This window comes from Condylostylus longicornis, unplaced genomic scaffold, assembly GCF_029603195.1.
Source record: "Condylostylus longicornis isolate FDR11 unplaced genomic scaffold, ASM2960319v2 ptg000010l, whole genome shotgun sequence".
In the NCBI taxonomy this organism is placed as follows: domain Eukaryota; kingdom Metazoa; phylum Arthropoda; class Insecta; order Diptera; family Dolichopodidae; genus Condylostylus; species Condylostylus longicornis.
In genome coordinates this window covers 20481123-20500351 of record NW_026577979.1, presented here as the reverse complement: position 1 = coordinate 20500351, position 19229 = coordinate 20481123, and the positions used below count along the sequence as shown (strand labels likewise).

At 26.3% G+C, this 19229-nt stretch overlaps 1 long non-coding RNA gene across 1 annotated transcript in view; it reads left to right on the top strand.

Annotated features, from left to right (window-relative positions):
* Window positions 1-2191: 2191 nt before the first annotated feature.
* Window positions 2192-19229, top strand: part of LOC129619046 (uncharacterized) — a 186717-nt gene continuing 169679 nt past the window's right edge. The window contains exon 1 of the long non-coding RNA XR_008697840.1: window positions 2192-2391. This is a non-coding gene — a long non-coding RNA (uncharacterized LOC129619046). The remainder of the gene's footprint in view (window positions 2392-19229) is intronic.

Sequence of the window (19229 nt, the reverse complement as noted above, 5' to 3'; positions counted from 1 at the left end):
CGTCACCGCATTTTTACACAATTATCACATTAATATAGAAAAACCCGTATAAATTATAAATTAGTGAAACTTTTAATATTTTAATATTCTTTGTGGTTTCCACCTGATATTCAAAAGATGCAAACACAGAAATTAAGTTGAAAAATCTGTTTTTGAATTGAAGCTAGAGACATTGGAAAAATTAAAAAATGAATTCAATGTTTCTGCAATATTCTTTGATAAAATTAAAAATAAATTAAAATATATTTGATTTTGTTGTTTTCCGCCATTTTTTATTGTTATTTTCATTTTATTTTAAGTTTATTTCAAATTAAATTACTTTGTATTTAATATTTCCAAAACAGCAATAAAAATGTGTATTTTTTTAATTATAGAGTCTTGACTATAATAGTGATAGTGAGAGTCTTGACAATGATAGTGCAACTATAGCACTACTGTTGTTGTTTATAAAAGTTCAGAAATATACACATGGTTGCAATTTAAATTTTTCATCTTACAGAATTGGCGAATCTTAACATGGTACTGCAGTAGCATATTGGAAATGCAAGTAAAAAATTTATAGTGTTAACGTTGACATCATTGAATGAACTTTCTCAGTTTTTATTAAAAAAGTATACAAAAAAATCCAGTAAAACATAATTTAATTGTGTTTGTTAATAATTAAATTTTGCAATAAAAATTTTGTAAAAATTAAAATAAAAACTTGTCATGTAAATAATTTATCTTCGTTTCCATAACCATAAGTAAACATAAACTGTATTAGAATTCAGTACATTTGAAAATCAACTAAAAAAAAAAAGAAATTTCAGAGAAAAGCAAAAAACTTGTCACAATAAAAGAAAATTAGAAAATCAAACTTTGGAATTTTTTGTATTAAATTAGTGACTTTGAGCAAGAAAAAAAAAAAAAAAATAAAAAAAAGTGTACAAAGTTTAAGTAAAAAATATTTTCAAAAATTCTTTTAACTTCTAATCTTTTAAAAGAACCATCAGTAGATCCTTTCTTTTTTTTTTTCATTTTATTGCGAAATAAGAAAATTTTCTTGAGTTTTTACATACATAAATAATAAAATGTAAAGAAGAAAATCTTCATCTTCATCATACATATTTCAAAAGACAAAAACAAAAATTAAAAAAAAACATAAAGAAAAAAAATTCAGTGGAATAAAGTTCACAGCGATGATTTTATTGAGTTATTTAAATTTGAACAGTCGCTGATGTTGAAAAGTACAAAGAAAGGACGAAACGAACACAAAAAAAAAGAAACAAAGCAATGAAAAATGAAAGGAAAAAATGAAAAAGCCATCCATGCTCTCTAAAAATAGGAATAAAAATTATTCTCTGTTATTTAAATTACATAACTGTATTATAGAGAGTTATCGCCCCAAAAATATCAAACGCGCAAACATTCCAACAAAATAACAAACACGCCAACAATGCTAAAGCAAAACTTGGTTAACAGTAAAGTTGGTTAACATTCACATTTCAGTGAATTTAAAACAAATTAATTCAGAAGTTAATTTTTCATTTTTATTTTTTATGTAAATAACAAAAAAAAAAAAATAACAATAATAAAGAAAATTAAAAATAATTTACGCAAATAAGAAAAAGAAGAAGAAAAAAATTCAAAAATAAAAGAAAATGAATAAATTCATCCAGTTAAGTCACAGATAAGTTAAAAACCTTACAGTTACTCCTATATTAAAAAACGGGGGCGCGTAATACATAATTCAATAATCATATGAAAATTTTCTACTTTGAAAGTAAAAGAAAATTCAAAAATTAGCCACCATGAAAAGAAGAAAATTAATTATAGTATAATAACCGTTATTTAAACAAAGACTATGCAAATACAATATAAAATATATAGGTAAATATTAAAAAAATTAAATTTATATTATAATTGGGATATAAAATAAATTGTATAATGTGAAATTATCGTACTTTGTTATTTTTTTGTTTTTGAAATATTAAAAGAAAGCAAGAATTGCTCTATATTCAAATAGAAATTATAGAATTTAGATATAAATTGGAAGTGTATTAAGAATTTTTATTTTGTGATCTTAAATGAATTCTTAAATTAACGTTAAACTTTATATAAAGACTGTAACCTTGTATTTGTAATAACAATATAGTATAGCACATTCTAGGAAAACAAAAATTAGTCAAAGTGAAAATAAAAAAAAAAATTCTTTATTATTGAATAATGGAAAGTGATTTTTATCACTGAATTTTTGAACATATTCCTATTGCCATTCATTCAAAATAAAATTTTATTTTATTTTATTTACAAGGACAATCGAATAAAAATATATACTTAATACAAAAGAATAAATTTAAGGATTAAAAATAATTTATTATATTTGATTAAAAAATAAAAAGGAGAAAAAAGGTAAGTTTTCAAAATTATTTTCGCTTAATTATTTTTTAATTCAAGAATCATTTCCTTTTAAAACAAAAGATAATTTTTCTTAAAATTTCAGCTTTTTCATAAGAATTTTGAATTTTATACTCAATAATTTATTTTTACACCAAATACAATAGAAGAATTTAATTTTTTTTTTGTGTAGTGTGGTGTAGGACAAATAAAACAAGGTTCTTCAACTTTTCACCAACATTTCGATTTAATTTTAAATCTTCATCAGGGCTAAAATAATAATTTTATATGATAATAATGTTTTTACAATATATCATACATTTCTTATGTGTATACTTACATAAAGTTATTGAACAAATTTTAATTTGATTTTAACACAATTTACTAATGTTCTTCATTCAAATTTTTCGAGCATAATTATGTAGAAGTCAGTTGATTGTATACTTAATTTTAGACTAGACCTTCCTTCAACTCAAGTCATATTATCATTATCTTCAGTTTTACCTTGTCACAATACTTTTACGAATTTTTGCATATTCATGTTGTTTTGCATGCATTTAAGAATTTTAATATTAAAAATTAGCATTATGACATTTTGATAAACCGGGTCTTCAAACATTTTTCAGTTATTTTAACGGAAATTTAATTGTTAAATAAAAGCCTAAATAATTAAGTACTGTGTATGTCCATTACTTATTTCAATGCATAATAGTTTCAATTGTATTGTCTCTTAAATTAGAAGAAGTAGAAATTCATTTGAAGCTTTTATGAAATTAAATAAGTAGAAAAAAAATTGTAAATCGTTATATAAGCTATAATTGCCGTAAAACGACAACTCTTTGATAAAATAATTTTCTAAAAATTAAGAACTTAAGGTATGAAGAGTTCAAAACATTTTTCAAAAACTGATGTATGTATGTATCATACTTTGTTAACGAAACTCTTTGATCTTAAAGCAAAACAGCTCATTAGGATTTATATTTTTGATTTTCTTTTACCAATACACACTAAACGCTGCTTTGTCCAGAACGGGAATGACGGTATTGATTTTCATATACCAATATAGAAGGTTTAGAATATAATATTATGACCTCGTTATAGTTTTATATTTTTTTTGGTACTTTAATTCAAAGGTTCTCTTTAATTTTTTTATTTTGTTAATAATTTTCATGTTAAAGGGAAAATATTAAAGGAAGAATGTTTTTAGATAAAAATCTCGATGACCTAAGATTCGATGGTGAATATCTACACCAATTAATTTTATGCTCACTGGTAATTCTCGTGAAAACAAATTTTTAATGCGTAATACATGAGAGTATACGTTTTCGATATCTGTCCCATACTATAAATAGTAGTAAGTAATAAACATCACATCCTTTAAAGTCGTTCCAGTGATCAAACCTTCACAATGCCGTCCATTAAACTAATATTCTTTCATTTTCCAGTTCTAGTATGAAAGTGAAATATAAAAATACTGCAAAATCTTTAAAATTTAATGTGAAATGTTAACAATAAAGGAAAAATAAAATTCAAAGAAAATCCAACCAAGTGTGTCTTTTATAATATAAAATATATGCGATCTGACACAACGATGAAATCCTTATGAAAATTTCTATAATTTTTATCTTTTGAATTTAAATTATTTAACATAATTTTAATTTAAAATAAACACGTTACATCTTTTCTTCTTACTACATCCACTTTTTGTTGTCCCCTTCCTTTTTATTATAATAAGTCTATTAATAAATGAATGAGGAAGCATTTTCTGCACGATTAAAACCAAATCGAACATGAAAACTTAAATAGAATAAGAATAAAGAAGGGTGAAAATAAAAAAAACTAATGAAATCAGAATAATTACATTAAATCTTAAACCTAGCAAAAAAAAAATTCATTTATTTTGAAAAAGGGCTAAGGACATAAAAGTGAAAAATCACCAAAAAATTATAGTAATAGAAAAACTTTGGAAAACTTGAACATCATTTTTAACTCTTTTGTGATTAACGGTGTAGAATACGAGTGATTTTACATACTTTAATATTAGAAAGCACAACATTATGTTTACAAGTTTTTTTTATGATACACACATCCGCATATTCTGTTTAGTTATTTGAATATATTTTAAACGGTGTCATTCAAATGCTGCTCTGTGCTATCCTTTTGTATTTTCTTGTTGATTTTACTCTTGTCAATATGAGATTTTTTATGTAGAAGTAAAAAACAATAAAGCGCAATTTTCATCCATTATTTGTTCGATGGGCCTCTAGATAAAATTTTTTATTTGAATATTGGAAACGGAAACAATAAGCAATTCCCTTACAAATTTTTAACAAAAGCATTAGGAATCTACTTGTTGCATTAGTCGGAATTATTTCAACAATGCATTGTAGTTGATAAATTTATTGTTCTAATATTTTGTATTATGTAGACGTCAGGGAATCTTTATATATGTACTTTATTTATTTCAATAAAGTACACATAGTAAAGAATCATTAAAAAAATGTTTTTCTAATGAAGAAAAGCGTACAACAAGCTTTTTTTCTCTAATAATACTTATAAGCTCTACAAAAGAAATTTCCCATTAAAAAATTTGATTAACAATGTTATAAAAAAAAAATTCAAGTCAGAAGAAAACAAAGTTTTAGTTGGAGGGCAATTGGAATATATGACTTTCCTCAGATTATTGTCTATAACATCATTAACAGAAGCAATTCGACATACAACGCCACAAATAATTGCTTATACTCGTATAAAGACATCTAATTTTTAGTTTTGCAACTGTTTGATTGTTTGTTTGTATTCTATAGGTTTATATTCAAGCGCACACAAAAGCAACTGTATGATCGCATACAACTTAGTAATCAAACTATTTGTAGTTTTCTACAAACTGATTGCAATTTTAAGTTAACGCAATCGGTTTGAATTGACGCTATAGTTTTGTTGATTAGATGTCCGCGCAACGATTTTACAATTAAGCAGTAATTGTAAAACTAAAAATTCCATGTCTGCCTGAGCCCTAAAGAACGCGTATTTAAAAAAACATATTTTAGCCATAAAAAGTTCAATACAATTCGGTGAAATTTAAAAATGACTCTCACATTTGTTTAAAATATTGTTTTCTTTTTAAAGAGGTTCCTGTGAAGATTGCGATATATCTAACCTTATTGCATTACTATTGTTCCAAAAACACATGACTAAACTTTATTTGAATTTGTTTAACTAAATGCGAAAACATTAAAAATTTTTTTTAGGAATAAATATTGTCATGCCAAGAGTTACCTGCATGAAATGAATTTCTCTAAGTAACAAATAATTTAAGTGATATGCAAAAAAGACAAAAACCAAATATATTAAAAAAGTGAAAAGCAATAAGAAGAGCGAAAGAAAAAGTTGGTAAATGTGAAATGATTATGGGTTTTTTTTATATGGGTTAAGCGAAAAGAGAACACAAGTTGAAAACAAAAAAGAAAAAAATCATTAAAATCCTGTCAGAATGAAAAAGGACACAAAATAAAAATTAACAAAGAAAATAATAAAAGTATAAAATCTTATTTTATATAAACCCAAAGAAAAAAAAAGAGAAAAACAGAAAATGAGCGAAGTGACAAAAGAACGAAATAAAACCATCACGTAGTCAACTATAAAAGCAAGGAATTTCTTCTTTTTTTCGTTTTATTGCTCGGTAACGCTTTATAGGATATGAGCATTAAATGCTTGTAACCATATTATCAAGTTAAATGTTGTTTCCGTTTTTTAAAAGAATTTTAATGACATTTTCTTGTTCACTCGGAGTGAAGGGGAGGGCCATATATAATTCTATTATTCGTTTATAACTTTTTAATTACAATTTTTTTGATTCGTTTTGTGAAGTGTCATGCAATTCAGATTTTGTTTTTGTTTCTTTTTGGTTATTGTTGTCATTATTCAAATTGCTGCACTTCAGAATAACTAAATTAAAGACACTTAAAACCTTGATTAAAAAGTGTTATTAAAAAAAATTTCATACAACTACGTTGGCATATGAAAAGTATAAATAAACCTGAGAATCATAAAAATCATAGTTTAAAAGAATAATAAGGGCCATTTGGCTTTAATGTAATGGAAGAAAATTACAATATTCTATTCTATTTTTCGAAAATATTGACATAAATTTGAAATTTAAACAAAAAACATTTTCAAGAAAACAGCGAGTGGTTTAAGAGTCACATATTAGGCTGTACTTCCTAAATTCAAATTATGGAACGTGAGAAGTTAAGTACGATAAATTTTTAGGAATTCGATTCAGCGATTGGAATAATTCTAACCGATTTGTTGCCACAGAGAACTGCAAAATTTAATATTCGTTATCGTCTGAGAGTTATATGGGGGACAAATATCGAAAGTTGAAGAAGACAAAAATGATATTAAGTTTTTAAATTTCCTCATTCATTACCGTTCGTCATCAACCCATCTTTTATATTTTCATATTTTTAATTAATTTAAAATTAAACTAGTAGTCACTGAAATTTTAGTTGAATTTCAAAGGCAACGTAAATTACTAATTACTTTCAAGTTAAATTTTTACTTGTTAAGAAAACATTTGAATCTGATGAAGCGAACATCCACATGATAAGTTTAGACTTATTAAAAGAGTCAATTTTAAAATATGCTGTTACCTATGAACTTTTAATTTTACTCCAGAAACAAACTGCACGTATTATACATTTTACTTTCAAACATTTTATTTCTCTTTTATCACATATTTCTCTCTTAATGTAACATGAATATTAAACTCAGTTCCCAATGTAAATGCTGAGATAATTGTGAAAATAAATTTATTACAAATTTTTTTTTTTAGATGTCGAATATTTCACTATCTCATGAATATTTTCAAAATTCAATAAATTAATTTTTTATCAAGTTCAACAGATGTGGTCTGTTTTTTTCCATAACTCAATATTTTATTTGAATTTTCTTTATGTCAAAAGTGAATTTAAATAATGTCTTTATGAATTTTTATGATTTTTAGAGGTCGATGTGTGATAATCAGGAATTTTATCAACGCTGTTTCTAGTCTTTTTCAGTATATTTTTAATTTTAATTCTTTGTTTGGATAATGTACGTAATGAATTCTATAATTTTTTCACGAGAAAAGCAGATCAAACAAATTTTTCTTTAATATTTTATTTCTGGAACGCCAAGCTTCTGTTAAAGATAGAGCAAATTTATTGCCCGCATGTCAGGCATAGGAACGATTGATGTAACATTTTCAGAAATGATAAAATTAATTTAAAATTTGTGATACGTGTATGTACTTGGCCACAAAATTAGTATTAAAATAAAAACTACTATAATGATAGTGGTCGAGACATTGGAAGAAGATATTAAGTTTTCGCAGTTTATCAGCACTTTAAAATTATGACTTTGGATCATAATAAATGTATGCATGAAACACTTGTATCAGTTTTGCATTTTAAATTGATATTATGTAAAGAGTTAATTGTATTTTTACAATTTCAGAAAAATATCCTGGTCGTTCAATTATACACAGATGTCTGGTAACTCTTACTGAAAAGGGCAATGCAAAAGCTCAACCAAGATCCAAAAATTTATTATTCTCGTATTAAATTTAAAGCATTCGAAAATGTTTTTAAATATTTTTTTTTGTAATTTTTTCTTTTCAATTTTGTATTTAATATTTTTTATGCTCTTAAGTTTCTTCATAATGTCAACCTTTTTAAAGTTTCAAGAATCGGTTTTTTAATCATTTTGAACTCAAATAATACTAGAACACTTTGAAATCTTTACATTTCTAATTTAAGTTTGCCCAGTTATGTATAGAAACATTAATTCAAAAATTAAAAAGCGTAACTTTTTTGGTCAAGTTTAACAACTTATAATAATTTTACAATACACACTATGCACCCAAACCCACCCACCCTTCTATTTATTAAAAGAAAAATATTTTCATCTTTTGTTTTCTTTTTATTTTTTTTAACGATTTCTTAGTAAAATTTCAATAACAGAGAAAAAATAAGAAAAATTTTTTTATTGGAACAAAAAGTTTAATTATAAAACTGCTTTACTCTGACCCAAATTTTCTTTGATAACATCGTCTTTCTAATGTAAAATTTTCTTTATTACAAGATTCAAATTTAGATAACCTCATGGAAATTGTTTGTGTAAGAATACGAAAAGAATTTTTTAGTTAACTGTAATTATTTTCATTAGTTCAAGTCTTTGACAATATTTTTAATTTTTTTTTGTTACAAAGCAAATATTAAAACAGCACTTGGGTAGCACTCTTTTTATACCCTGCACTTCGTGAAGGGTATATTAACTTTGGTATGGAGTTTGTAACTACTTGAAGGAGTCATCTGCGGTATGGACATATATATATATTCTTGCTCAGCGTAAAATTCTGCGTTGATTTAGACATGTCCGTCCGTCCGTCCGTCCGTCCGTCCGTCCGTCCGTCCGTCCGTCCGTCCGTCCGTCCGTCCGTCCGTCCGTCCGTCCGTCCGTCCGTCCGATCGCACGATAACTCAAAAACGAATAATGCAATCGACACCAAACTTTCACAAGTTGTTTCTTTTGTGCCAAGGACGAACCCTATTGTTATTGGACCAATTCGGACAACGGGTTCGGGGAGCTGCCATACAACTCAAAGAGTTTATTTTAATTATTTCAAAAACTAATAAAGGTACAAATATAGAATTTTGTATACATGTGTCCAATTATATTCTACATATGCTCTAAAAACTTTAATGAGATAGCTGCACCGGTTCGGGTGGCTGCCATACAACTCCAAAAGCAAATTTTTTATATTCGGCAAAATAATAAAGTCAGATTCATGAAACTTGCCAGTCGTGTGTCCAATTATAGGTCAAAGATATTTCTGAAGTTTTGGTAGAATTGCTTGACAGGTTCGAGCAGCTCCCATACAAGTCCAAAAGCTTATTTTAAATATTTGGAAAAATAATAAAGCCAGATTCATGAAACTTGGCAGTTATGTGTCCAATTATAGGTCAAAGATATTTCTGAAGTTTTGGTGGAATTGCTTGACAGGTTCGAGTGGCTCCCATACAAGTCCAAAAGCTTATTTTAAATATTTGGAAAAGTAATAAAGTTAGATTCTTGAAACTTGGCAGTTGTGTGTCCAATTATAGATCAGATATATTAGCGAAGTTTTAGTGGAATTGCTTGGCAGGTTCGGGTACCTGCCATACAACTCCAAAAGCTAATTTTAAATATTTGGAAAAATAATAAAGTAAAATTCATGAAACTTGGCAGTTGTGTGTCCAATTATAGATCAGATATATTTGCGAAGTTTTAGTGGAATTGCTTGGCAGGTTCGGGTACCTGCCATACAACTTCAAAAGCTAATTTTAAATATTTGGAAAAATAATAAAGACAGATTCATGAAACTTGGCAGTTGTGTGTCCAATTATAGATCAGATATATTAGCGAAGTTTTAGTGGAATTGCTTGGCAGGTTCGGGTACCTGCCATACAACTCCAAAAACTAATTTTAAATATTTGGAAAAATAATAAAGTCAGATTCACGAAACTTGTGTGTTCAGTTATAGATCAGACATATCCGTGAAGTTTCTATAGAATGGTTTCACAGGTTTAAGTAATTGCTATACAACAATGAAAGGTGCAGGGTATAATTCAATCGGTTCATACCGACTGAAACGTTTTTACTTGTTACATTACATTTCAATCCAAGAGTGTTTTGGGTTTTCTACTTTTCAATTATAGAAAATGCTGTAATTAAAAAAGAAAAGAGAAACATGAAAAAGCAGATATGGTTGACGTATTTTAATATTCTGAAAGAGACTAGCTCTTTATATAAGAACTTTATAGGTGAAAGAAACAAATACCTAAACTATGTATGAAATAAATTTACAAAATAAATTTCGTAGAAATTTCATTGCTATTCATAAATTTTAAATTTTTATTATTTGAAAATATTATAATTTTTCTAACGATTTGTTGTACTTCAAAGTTGAATAAATTAGAAATAAAGGATTTAAGTTCTTTTAAATTATTTTATTAGAACTTTAACATAATCATGTTTTTCTCGATATTATACGAGCTTTAATTACAATTAATTTGAATATGCCATTAAGTTGTTAATATTTTATTTTCTAAAAAATAAACGAAAAATTTTACCTAAACTCAAAGGAAAAACAATAAATTAAGATGATTTGTTCCTTGTTACTGAAGAATGGTGGAGACACAAGTACAAATCAAAGTGAGAATAAAATTCTCAAATGGATATGAACGAATCATTTGCTGTTTTCGAGGTGTTGTAAACATTTTGTTAATTTTAAAAACTACTGCCATTAAATTAAGCATTACTTGTAAAATAACGATAATTATTTTTAATCTTGAAGCTCTTTTTGAAAAATATTACTTTGATCTTGACTTTAGAAAAATAAGACTTAGTTTGAAAAGACGACGACTCTTCAACTCAAACTGATATTCTTATCTTTCGCTATTACGACACATTTTCTGCATTCACAACCAGCGTGCTGTTTGCTGCTATTACTTCTGTTAATTCTATTGTTGATATTTACCCGAACAAGAATAAGTCTTCGCGATTTTACGTCGGGTTTAACGATTTAGCTATAATCTAACTTTATTTACATACTTTTTGTATTATTTGTCTTTGGCAAAATATAATATTTTTTATCCTTAGGGCTAGCTATATTTTATACATTGTGCGTGTTTATTTCTTGAACAAATTTCCGATTTACAAGTTATACAACTTTGTTGGCTATTTTAATTTCAAATTTCCGATTCTCGTATTCTAAAAATTAAATTTAATACCTTAAGTTAACCTGTTAGGCTATTGATTTCAGTTTTTCATTTCCAAATCAATATTGAAATCTACAATATCATTTTCGCAATTTGAAAATAAATTTCCAAAGATTTCATATTTTAACAATTTTATTTGAATTTTTGGAAATTTTCATAATTTATAATATAAAATTATTTTATTCTTGTTAAATTTCAAAAGAATAAAATGAAATCGAATATCTTAAATTTTTAATTTTATTTGTAATGTAATAAAATAATCATACTGATTCCAAAAAAATAATTCTAAGAATGACGAATTTATGTTAAATATTGGAACAATACTAAATTATTTACAAAACAAATGCACAGTCCTTGGATGAGCTTTAGTATTGGTATTATAAAATGACCATGTACAGAAAGTCACAGAGAAATATTAATGGTTTTCCAACTTTCTTAGTTGCGTAGGTACCAATAATACATAACAGTATTTTTGTTTATGAAATACAAACATACATACGGTGTTGTAATTAAAATAGAAATTGTCTGCAACGAATAATTTTTCTTTTTATTTTTTGTATCTTACTTAAATTTATTAAGAACAAAGCTCAAAGTGTTTTGATATTGTGGCCTTCAAATAAGGAATAACAAAAATACCTTTTTATGAACGTGGGGTAGACTATACGCACCTATTCACCTTCTAACTTCTTTCATATTTTCATATTCCCTCTTGTAATTCGCAGTTTCAAGTTGTCTGGTGTGTTTAAAGAACTTTTTAAGTAAAAAATGATTAAATAAACTTTTTTAATTTTTGTAAAAGAAAAGTTTTATTTTGTAATATTTGAAAAACTAAAGGGAATATAAAATACAATTTTATCTTTGTTTTCCTTAATTAGAAATCTGTTAAATGAAAATGAAAGTTCTTAATATTTTTTACTTTTGTTTTAATTAATTTAAAAATTGATTTTTAAAATACTTAATTTTAATCAATTAACTCATAAAATATGCAGAATATGAATGAGTAAGGTAAACTAAAATTCGACATTATTATATAAACAGTTTAAAATATATTTCAGTTTCAATTATCAGACGAATTGCTTAAATCAAGAATCACACTGTCATGCGAATTAAAATTTCTATAGAAAAAATCAAGAAGAGCTGCGTTACGAGTAAACATAATTTGAATTACTATAAAGTAGAGATAAGAAACCACTCTTACTTAACACCCTAATCAAAATTGCCAGAATTCACCGCAACAGAACATCCTAATAGTCAGCTCATTACAACCTTAAACCTTATTGTGATGACGAGTATTGAAAAAGTCTTTCTTTAAGTTTATTGTCTATATCAGCGATTATCCTGCGAGTGTACAACATTTTCTAGTCTATCTTTATAAGGAGAACAGACCAATAGATTTCATCCTAGTAATATCAATGGCACACGGTAATATGCTCAAACCTAACAATATGAGAATCTTATATATGTTATATTTATAAAGAAAAATTCTGCAAAATTTTACATAATTTTATTGGACATTGTTAATAGCTTTTGAAAAACCTTAAAATTAAAAATGTAATTTTTAGTTACGAACACTAGACTTTTACTAAAATTTTATTTACATTCTGAAAAATCACAAATTTCAACGAGCCAAACTTTTTACATTGTGTTGCAAGAATATTGCAATATATATAATATTATGTGCAAAGAGCTAACAGTAAAGCATAGTGAAACTAATAAGAAAATGCAGTGCTTCTTAATTTAATTTAGTTACAATTCCTAATTACATACAACTCAAATGAAGTGAAAATTAGTTGAGAACTGATTATTAGTTAAGAGCTGGCTATATGTTGTCAGATCGATCAATTAGTTAGACTAATTGATTACTATTAGTTAAATAAATGAAAATTAATTTTTCATATATTCATCATAATTTTTCTTAAATTGCGGAATTGTTTTCATTTTCATTTAAATTAGGAAATTTATTTTAATTCAATTTATAATTAAATGATAAAAGACACAATGAAAATAAAAACTTTACATTATTTGAGAAATCTTCCTTCCATATTTTACTTTGTTGCTATTGTATTCCATTGATATTCTACTGAAATAAATCTGTTATTGTTCTGTGGTGGCTAGCAGTATGCAAATGTATACAATATTACAAATTAGAGTTAAAAAAAAATTATTTTTCTATAAAAAAATTTTAAATGTTTTCTTTTTGAATATTCATTTCTTCCTTTTTTTGTTGTATTAAAATTCCCAAATTAATAAATTATTACAAAATGAATAATGACAGAATTAAAAATCATTAGTCCCACAATTTTAATAACAAATTTTTAAACATTGTCCTCTTTATTATAAAAATAAATCTGTAAATTGTAATACAATTTTTATGAATTTTTGCTTTATTGCAAAAAAGGCACATAAATTTCAGTATAATCACACAGTTCTTATAATAATTATTCTTGTGATGTTTTGTATAAGATGGAAGTATTGAAATCATATCGAAAAATTTCTTTTGTAAATAATTAAAATTATTCAAATATACATAAGTAAGATCTACAAAGAATTGAGATTTACTTTAGGCAAAAATTTCTCTAACAAACTGAAATATAACATACTTTATAGTTTCCGTAAGTAAGGGTAGTGCTGCGATTGTTTAACTGTATTGAAAACTCTTATAATTAAGGCTTATGTGTTCTTAACATGATTCAGGAAAACTCTATTAGGCTTTGAATATTACAAAAACCATAGTATTAAGCGCTTAGATAATATAAAAATATACTTTTTCGTTCGGTCTGTACAAATAAAACTGTGTAATATTATCGTCAAATTAAAATGAAAACAGCTACAGTAAAGCGAGTGTTCATAAACAAAATTTAAAATTTTCATGAAAACAAGGGTAATATATTTTTCAATATTTCAGTGTTTTCGAAAAAAAAATCTACTTCTATTGTTTTCCCAAAATAAATTCAACCAATTTATTTTATTTCAATTATAAAAGGATACATTATTTTTTCTCCCGTATTTGTACAAACAAACAAAACAGATTTATGTGGAGAACAAGAAGAAAAACCTAAAGCAAAACAATACAAAAGAAGTCGTAAAAATTTTTGTGGTTTATAAATAATTGCATGGCAGTAATTATTATCATTGGGCGTTTAGGGGTATTTGATGATGGAACTGTTGCTGAGAATATTATTATTAATTCGGAAAACACATATTTTAATTTCATCAGTATTTTATGCAAATGTTACGAGTATTCTTGTACATAATTTTGCTTACTATAATAAAATTTTGAATATTCAAACAGCATTCATAATTGTTATACAATTTTTAATGTATTGATATTGGCCTCTATACATGTAAAATTTTCGTGGACTTGCTTTATATATTACACATACATATATGTACAGGGAATATTTTAAATTAATGATAGCAATAATAAATTTAAGTCAATTTTGATTTTAAAATTATTTTTTTTAAATAGCAAAATATTAACCAATTAAAATCCTATAAATAATTTATTTTGTAAATTCGGAGAAATTATATGCCTTGAAAATCAAATAACAATGTTCATCTACATAGTTTACTGCATAAATGAGTATAATTTGGTGAAGTTTTGGAATCTGAGCTCGAAATGATTATAGGTAATTATGTGAATTTAAATTTTCGTGTTGCTTTCTAAGCTTATATATATATTTTTTATAACAATGTCTGGATCTTGGATATCATAAAGCTTTATTTCTAAATGATCAAAACTAATATTAAAATAATTTTTTCATTCGCATACAATTTGACAAAAATGTAGAGGATATCTTAAAGTGATTATATTAAAGCCGCAAGGACGGTTATCTATAGAGCGTAAAATATCAAATTTGCTATGAGTTTTAAGTTCAGTTTCCTCTTATGTTTAGAAAAATTTTCCATAAGAATGATATTTTCTTCATGTTGCCAATTTACAATCTTCTGAAAACTATTCTGATGTGTAAAAATAACAGAGTTTGCAAAATTTGTTTTAGAAGAATACCCAAATCGTGGGAGCCTTTAAATTATACCTCGTATTTTTTGTGTAAAAGCTAAGTATTTGCCTAATTAATCTTAATAATGCTTACATAGTTAATTACTTACTAAATGTGCTCACATTTCAGTCACAAATTTTAATTTTAATTCTTTTTTTTTGTTTTGTACAAATTTAATTACAAATATAAAAGTAAACAGTCTTACCATTCATTAAGTTTAATAATCATTTTAAAATAATTCTTTTATTTTTCTTTCTGTTTTTTTATTCACCACTTTTTAAATTTTAATTTCTCATTCCCTTTATTCGTTATTACTTACTCGTAGTTTACCTGTAAAAGTTTTATTATCCATTTTAATTCATTCATTCTTTCTTCTTTTCACCTTATGTGAAGCAAGTATAGGGCATTAAAATATTCCAAATTTCTTTTTATACCCTGCACTTCGTGAAGGGTATATTAACTTTGGTATGGAGTTTGTAACTACTTGAAGGAGTCATCTGCGGTATGGACATATATATATATTCTTGCTCAGCGTAAAATTCTGCGTCGATTTAGACATGTCCGTCCGTCCGTCCGTCCGTCCGTCCGTCCGTCCGTCCGTCCGATCGCACGATAACTCAAAAACGAATAATGCAATCGACACCAAACTTTCACAAGTTTTTTCTTTTGTGCCAAGGACGAACCCTATTGTTATTGGACTAAGTCGGACAACGGGTTCGGGTAGCTGCCATACAACTCCAAGAGTTTATTTTAAATATTTCAAAAGCTAATAAAGCTATAAATATAAAATTTTGTATACATATGTCCAATTATATTCTACACATGCTCTAAAAATTATGATGGGATAGCTGCACCGGTTCGGGTGGCTGCCATACAACTCCAACAGCAAATTTTTTATATTCGGCAAAATAATAAAGTCAGATTCATGAAACTTGGCAGTCATGTGTCCAATTATAGGTCAAATATATTTCCGAAGTTTTCGAGGAATTGCTTGACAGGTTCGGGTACCTGCCATATAACTCCAGAAGCTAATTTTAAATATTTGGAAAAATAATAAAGTCAGATTCATGAAACTTGGCAGTTACTTATCCGATTGTAGATCAGATATATTTGTGAAGTTTTAGTGGAATTGCTTGACAGGTTCGGGTACTTGCCATACAACCCCAAAAGCTTATTTTAAATATTTGGAAAAATAATAAAGTCAAATTCATGAGATTTGGCAGTAGTGTGTCCAATTATGGGTCAGACATATTTGTAAAGTTTTGGTGCGATTGCTTGACTGGTTCGAGTAGCTCCCATACAAGTCAAAAAGCTTATTCTTAATATTTGGAAAAATAATAAAGTCAGATTCATGAGATTTGGCAGTAGTGTGTCCAATTATGGGTCAGACATATTTGTAAAGTTTTGGTGCGATTGCTTGACTGGTTCGAGTAGCTCCCATACAAGTCAAAAAGCTTATTCTTAATATTTGGAAAAATAATAAAGTCAGATTCATGAAACTTGGCAGTCACGTGTCCAATTATGGGTCAAATATATTTCTGAAGTTGTGGTGGAATTGCTTAACAGGTTCGAGTAGATACCATACAAGTCTAAAAGCTTATTCTTAATATTTGGAAAAATAATAAAGTCAGATTCATTAAACTTGGCAGTCATGTGTCCAATTATAGGTCAAATATATTTGTGAAGTTTTGGTGAAATTGCTTGGCAGGTTCAGGTACATACCATACAACTCCAAAAGCTAATTTTAAATATTTGGAAAAATTATAAGGTCAGATTCATGAAACTTGGTAGTCGGATGTCCAATTATAGGTCAGACATGTCCGTGAAGTTTTTACAGAATGATCTCACAGGTTCGAGTAATTGCTACACAATAACGAAAGGTGCAGGGTATAATTCAATCGGTTTATACCGACTGAAACGTTTTTACTTGTTATTTTTTTCTTTTATTTTTTTTCCAATCTGACAGTTATTTAACACCCTAACAATTCTCTTGTGTGACAGTTCTGGTATACACGATAATTACGGTGTGTTTTACAGCCCAACAAGTTTTGCAATCTCATCGTTGTTTTTACTATTCTGTATGCTATTTCAGTATTCTATTGTTACTACCAAAGAGAAGAAAAACTTATAGGCAAGAATACAAGGGTAAAAATTTTTGTTGGTATTTTCTTCATTCTCAAATATCAACAAAAATCGGGTATGTGTAATTATACTAGTGCTATAAGGAGGTCACCACTACCACACTCTAAAGTTTTTCACATATAATTATTTTGTATTCGAATAAAAGAAACGAAAAATAATATAAAAAAATTAATTTTGTTTTTGTTTTAATTTTTTTTCTGTTTTTCTTAGCTTTCGCCTTTTTATTTGAAATGATTACCTCGTATTAATTTTGAATAGCATGAAAAAACATAAAAATATTCTAAACAAAACACTGAGAGGACAAAAAAAAAGTTTTTTTAATGCAATTTGCGTCTATAAAAAAAAACATAACAATAAAGACAAGTAAATTAACTAAACAATAAAAAATAGAACAACAAAAACAGACAAAAAAATCGTAATGTTTTTTTTTCGGGAAATTTGAAGGCACGTGCAATACATTAGGGTATTACACTGGAGACAAGAATTTTTAAAACGAAATTTTTTTCACTATAGTTACTATCGAATCAGTATTAACCATCAATTATAATCTGTGAGGTTTCCTCAATATTATCTGGTCTAATATGCTAGGAGATCTCATAATAGAAATTCAATATATCGTGTCATATTTATCTTAAATATTATTTAACTTATTTTTTACCCTTTTCCTGCGGACAATTCTTAAAGCGAAGGGAAGGTAAATTAAAATACCTACCGGACAAAAGACATGGATCAGAATTTTTTATTTAATTTCAATCTTATAGCGATAACGCAATTTTAGTGTTTCAAGGGAAAGTTATTAAGCCTAATTCAAATCAACTAGATTTTAGACTCAAATATAATAACTGGGCATTATAATAACATTTACAACTAAAACTTTTAATTTATCCATAATTTCAAAACAAAATGAGGAACATGTTCTAAGATGACATCTTAATTGTATGGGATTCGATTTAATTTAATACAAGGAATGCTCCTGACTTAATCATTTTTTTCTTAATAGATTTTTTCTTTGTACTACTTAAGAATTTAATTACACTTTGCTCTATATTGTGCCACTTAAAATTGAATAAAATACGGAATTTCTTTTCGCACATGCAAATTTATTTCACATGGAATAAAATACCATATATTTTTTTTTTTACATATTTACGTATGTAAGTCATAACACATTTTCTTATAATAATGTTTTTAAAATCAAAGTGGGAGCCAATAAGATTCTATATACTACTGTTTTAAAACCAAAAATAAATAACAACAATAAAGAACATATTTTTCTACTTTAGATTTTTTATTTTGGAAAAAAACGTCTTGCGGCGAATTTACTACTTGTATAACAAGTACACTTAGAGAAAAATAAAAAATATTCGAGCAAAAACAAAAATAAAAATGGCAGTAAATCTTCTCTTTTATTGTTTAAATTATTTTCTAGATTTTTTTTTTTTACTCTGCTCGCTTTTGTAGTAAATTTTGCCTTTTATTTTTCATTTTTTAACTCAAGACTGCCATTTTCAGATTTTTGCACGTATTTTATTTAATGTGAATTTAATAATGAAATTACACAGTGAATTGTTGTGCTTGTGTGCTATTATAATAAAAGTTAAAAAGGACGAACGAAGAGTTTTGGTTATAAGCATAATTCATTTTTACATCGTTTTTGTTTTGTTCTAATTTAATTTCTCAAGTACAAGACAGTAGTAATTCAATTTTAAGAAAAAGCAGAGTTTTCGATGACTTTTTTTTATTTTATTAATTCGTTTTGGTATGAATGTGAAAATAGTACTCGTACCTATTGTGTTCTTAAAAAATCTTTTGAAATTTCATTATTCTGAGTTGCGTTGTGAGATTTCAAAATGTCAAAATGAAAAGTAAAGAAAAATTTTTATTTAATTTTTTTTTGCTTTTGAAA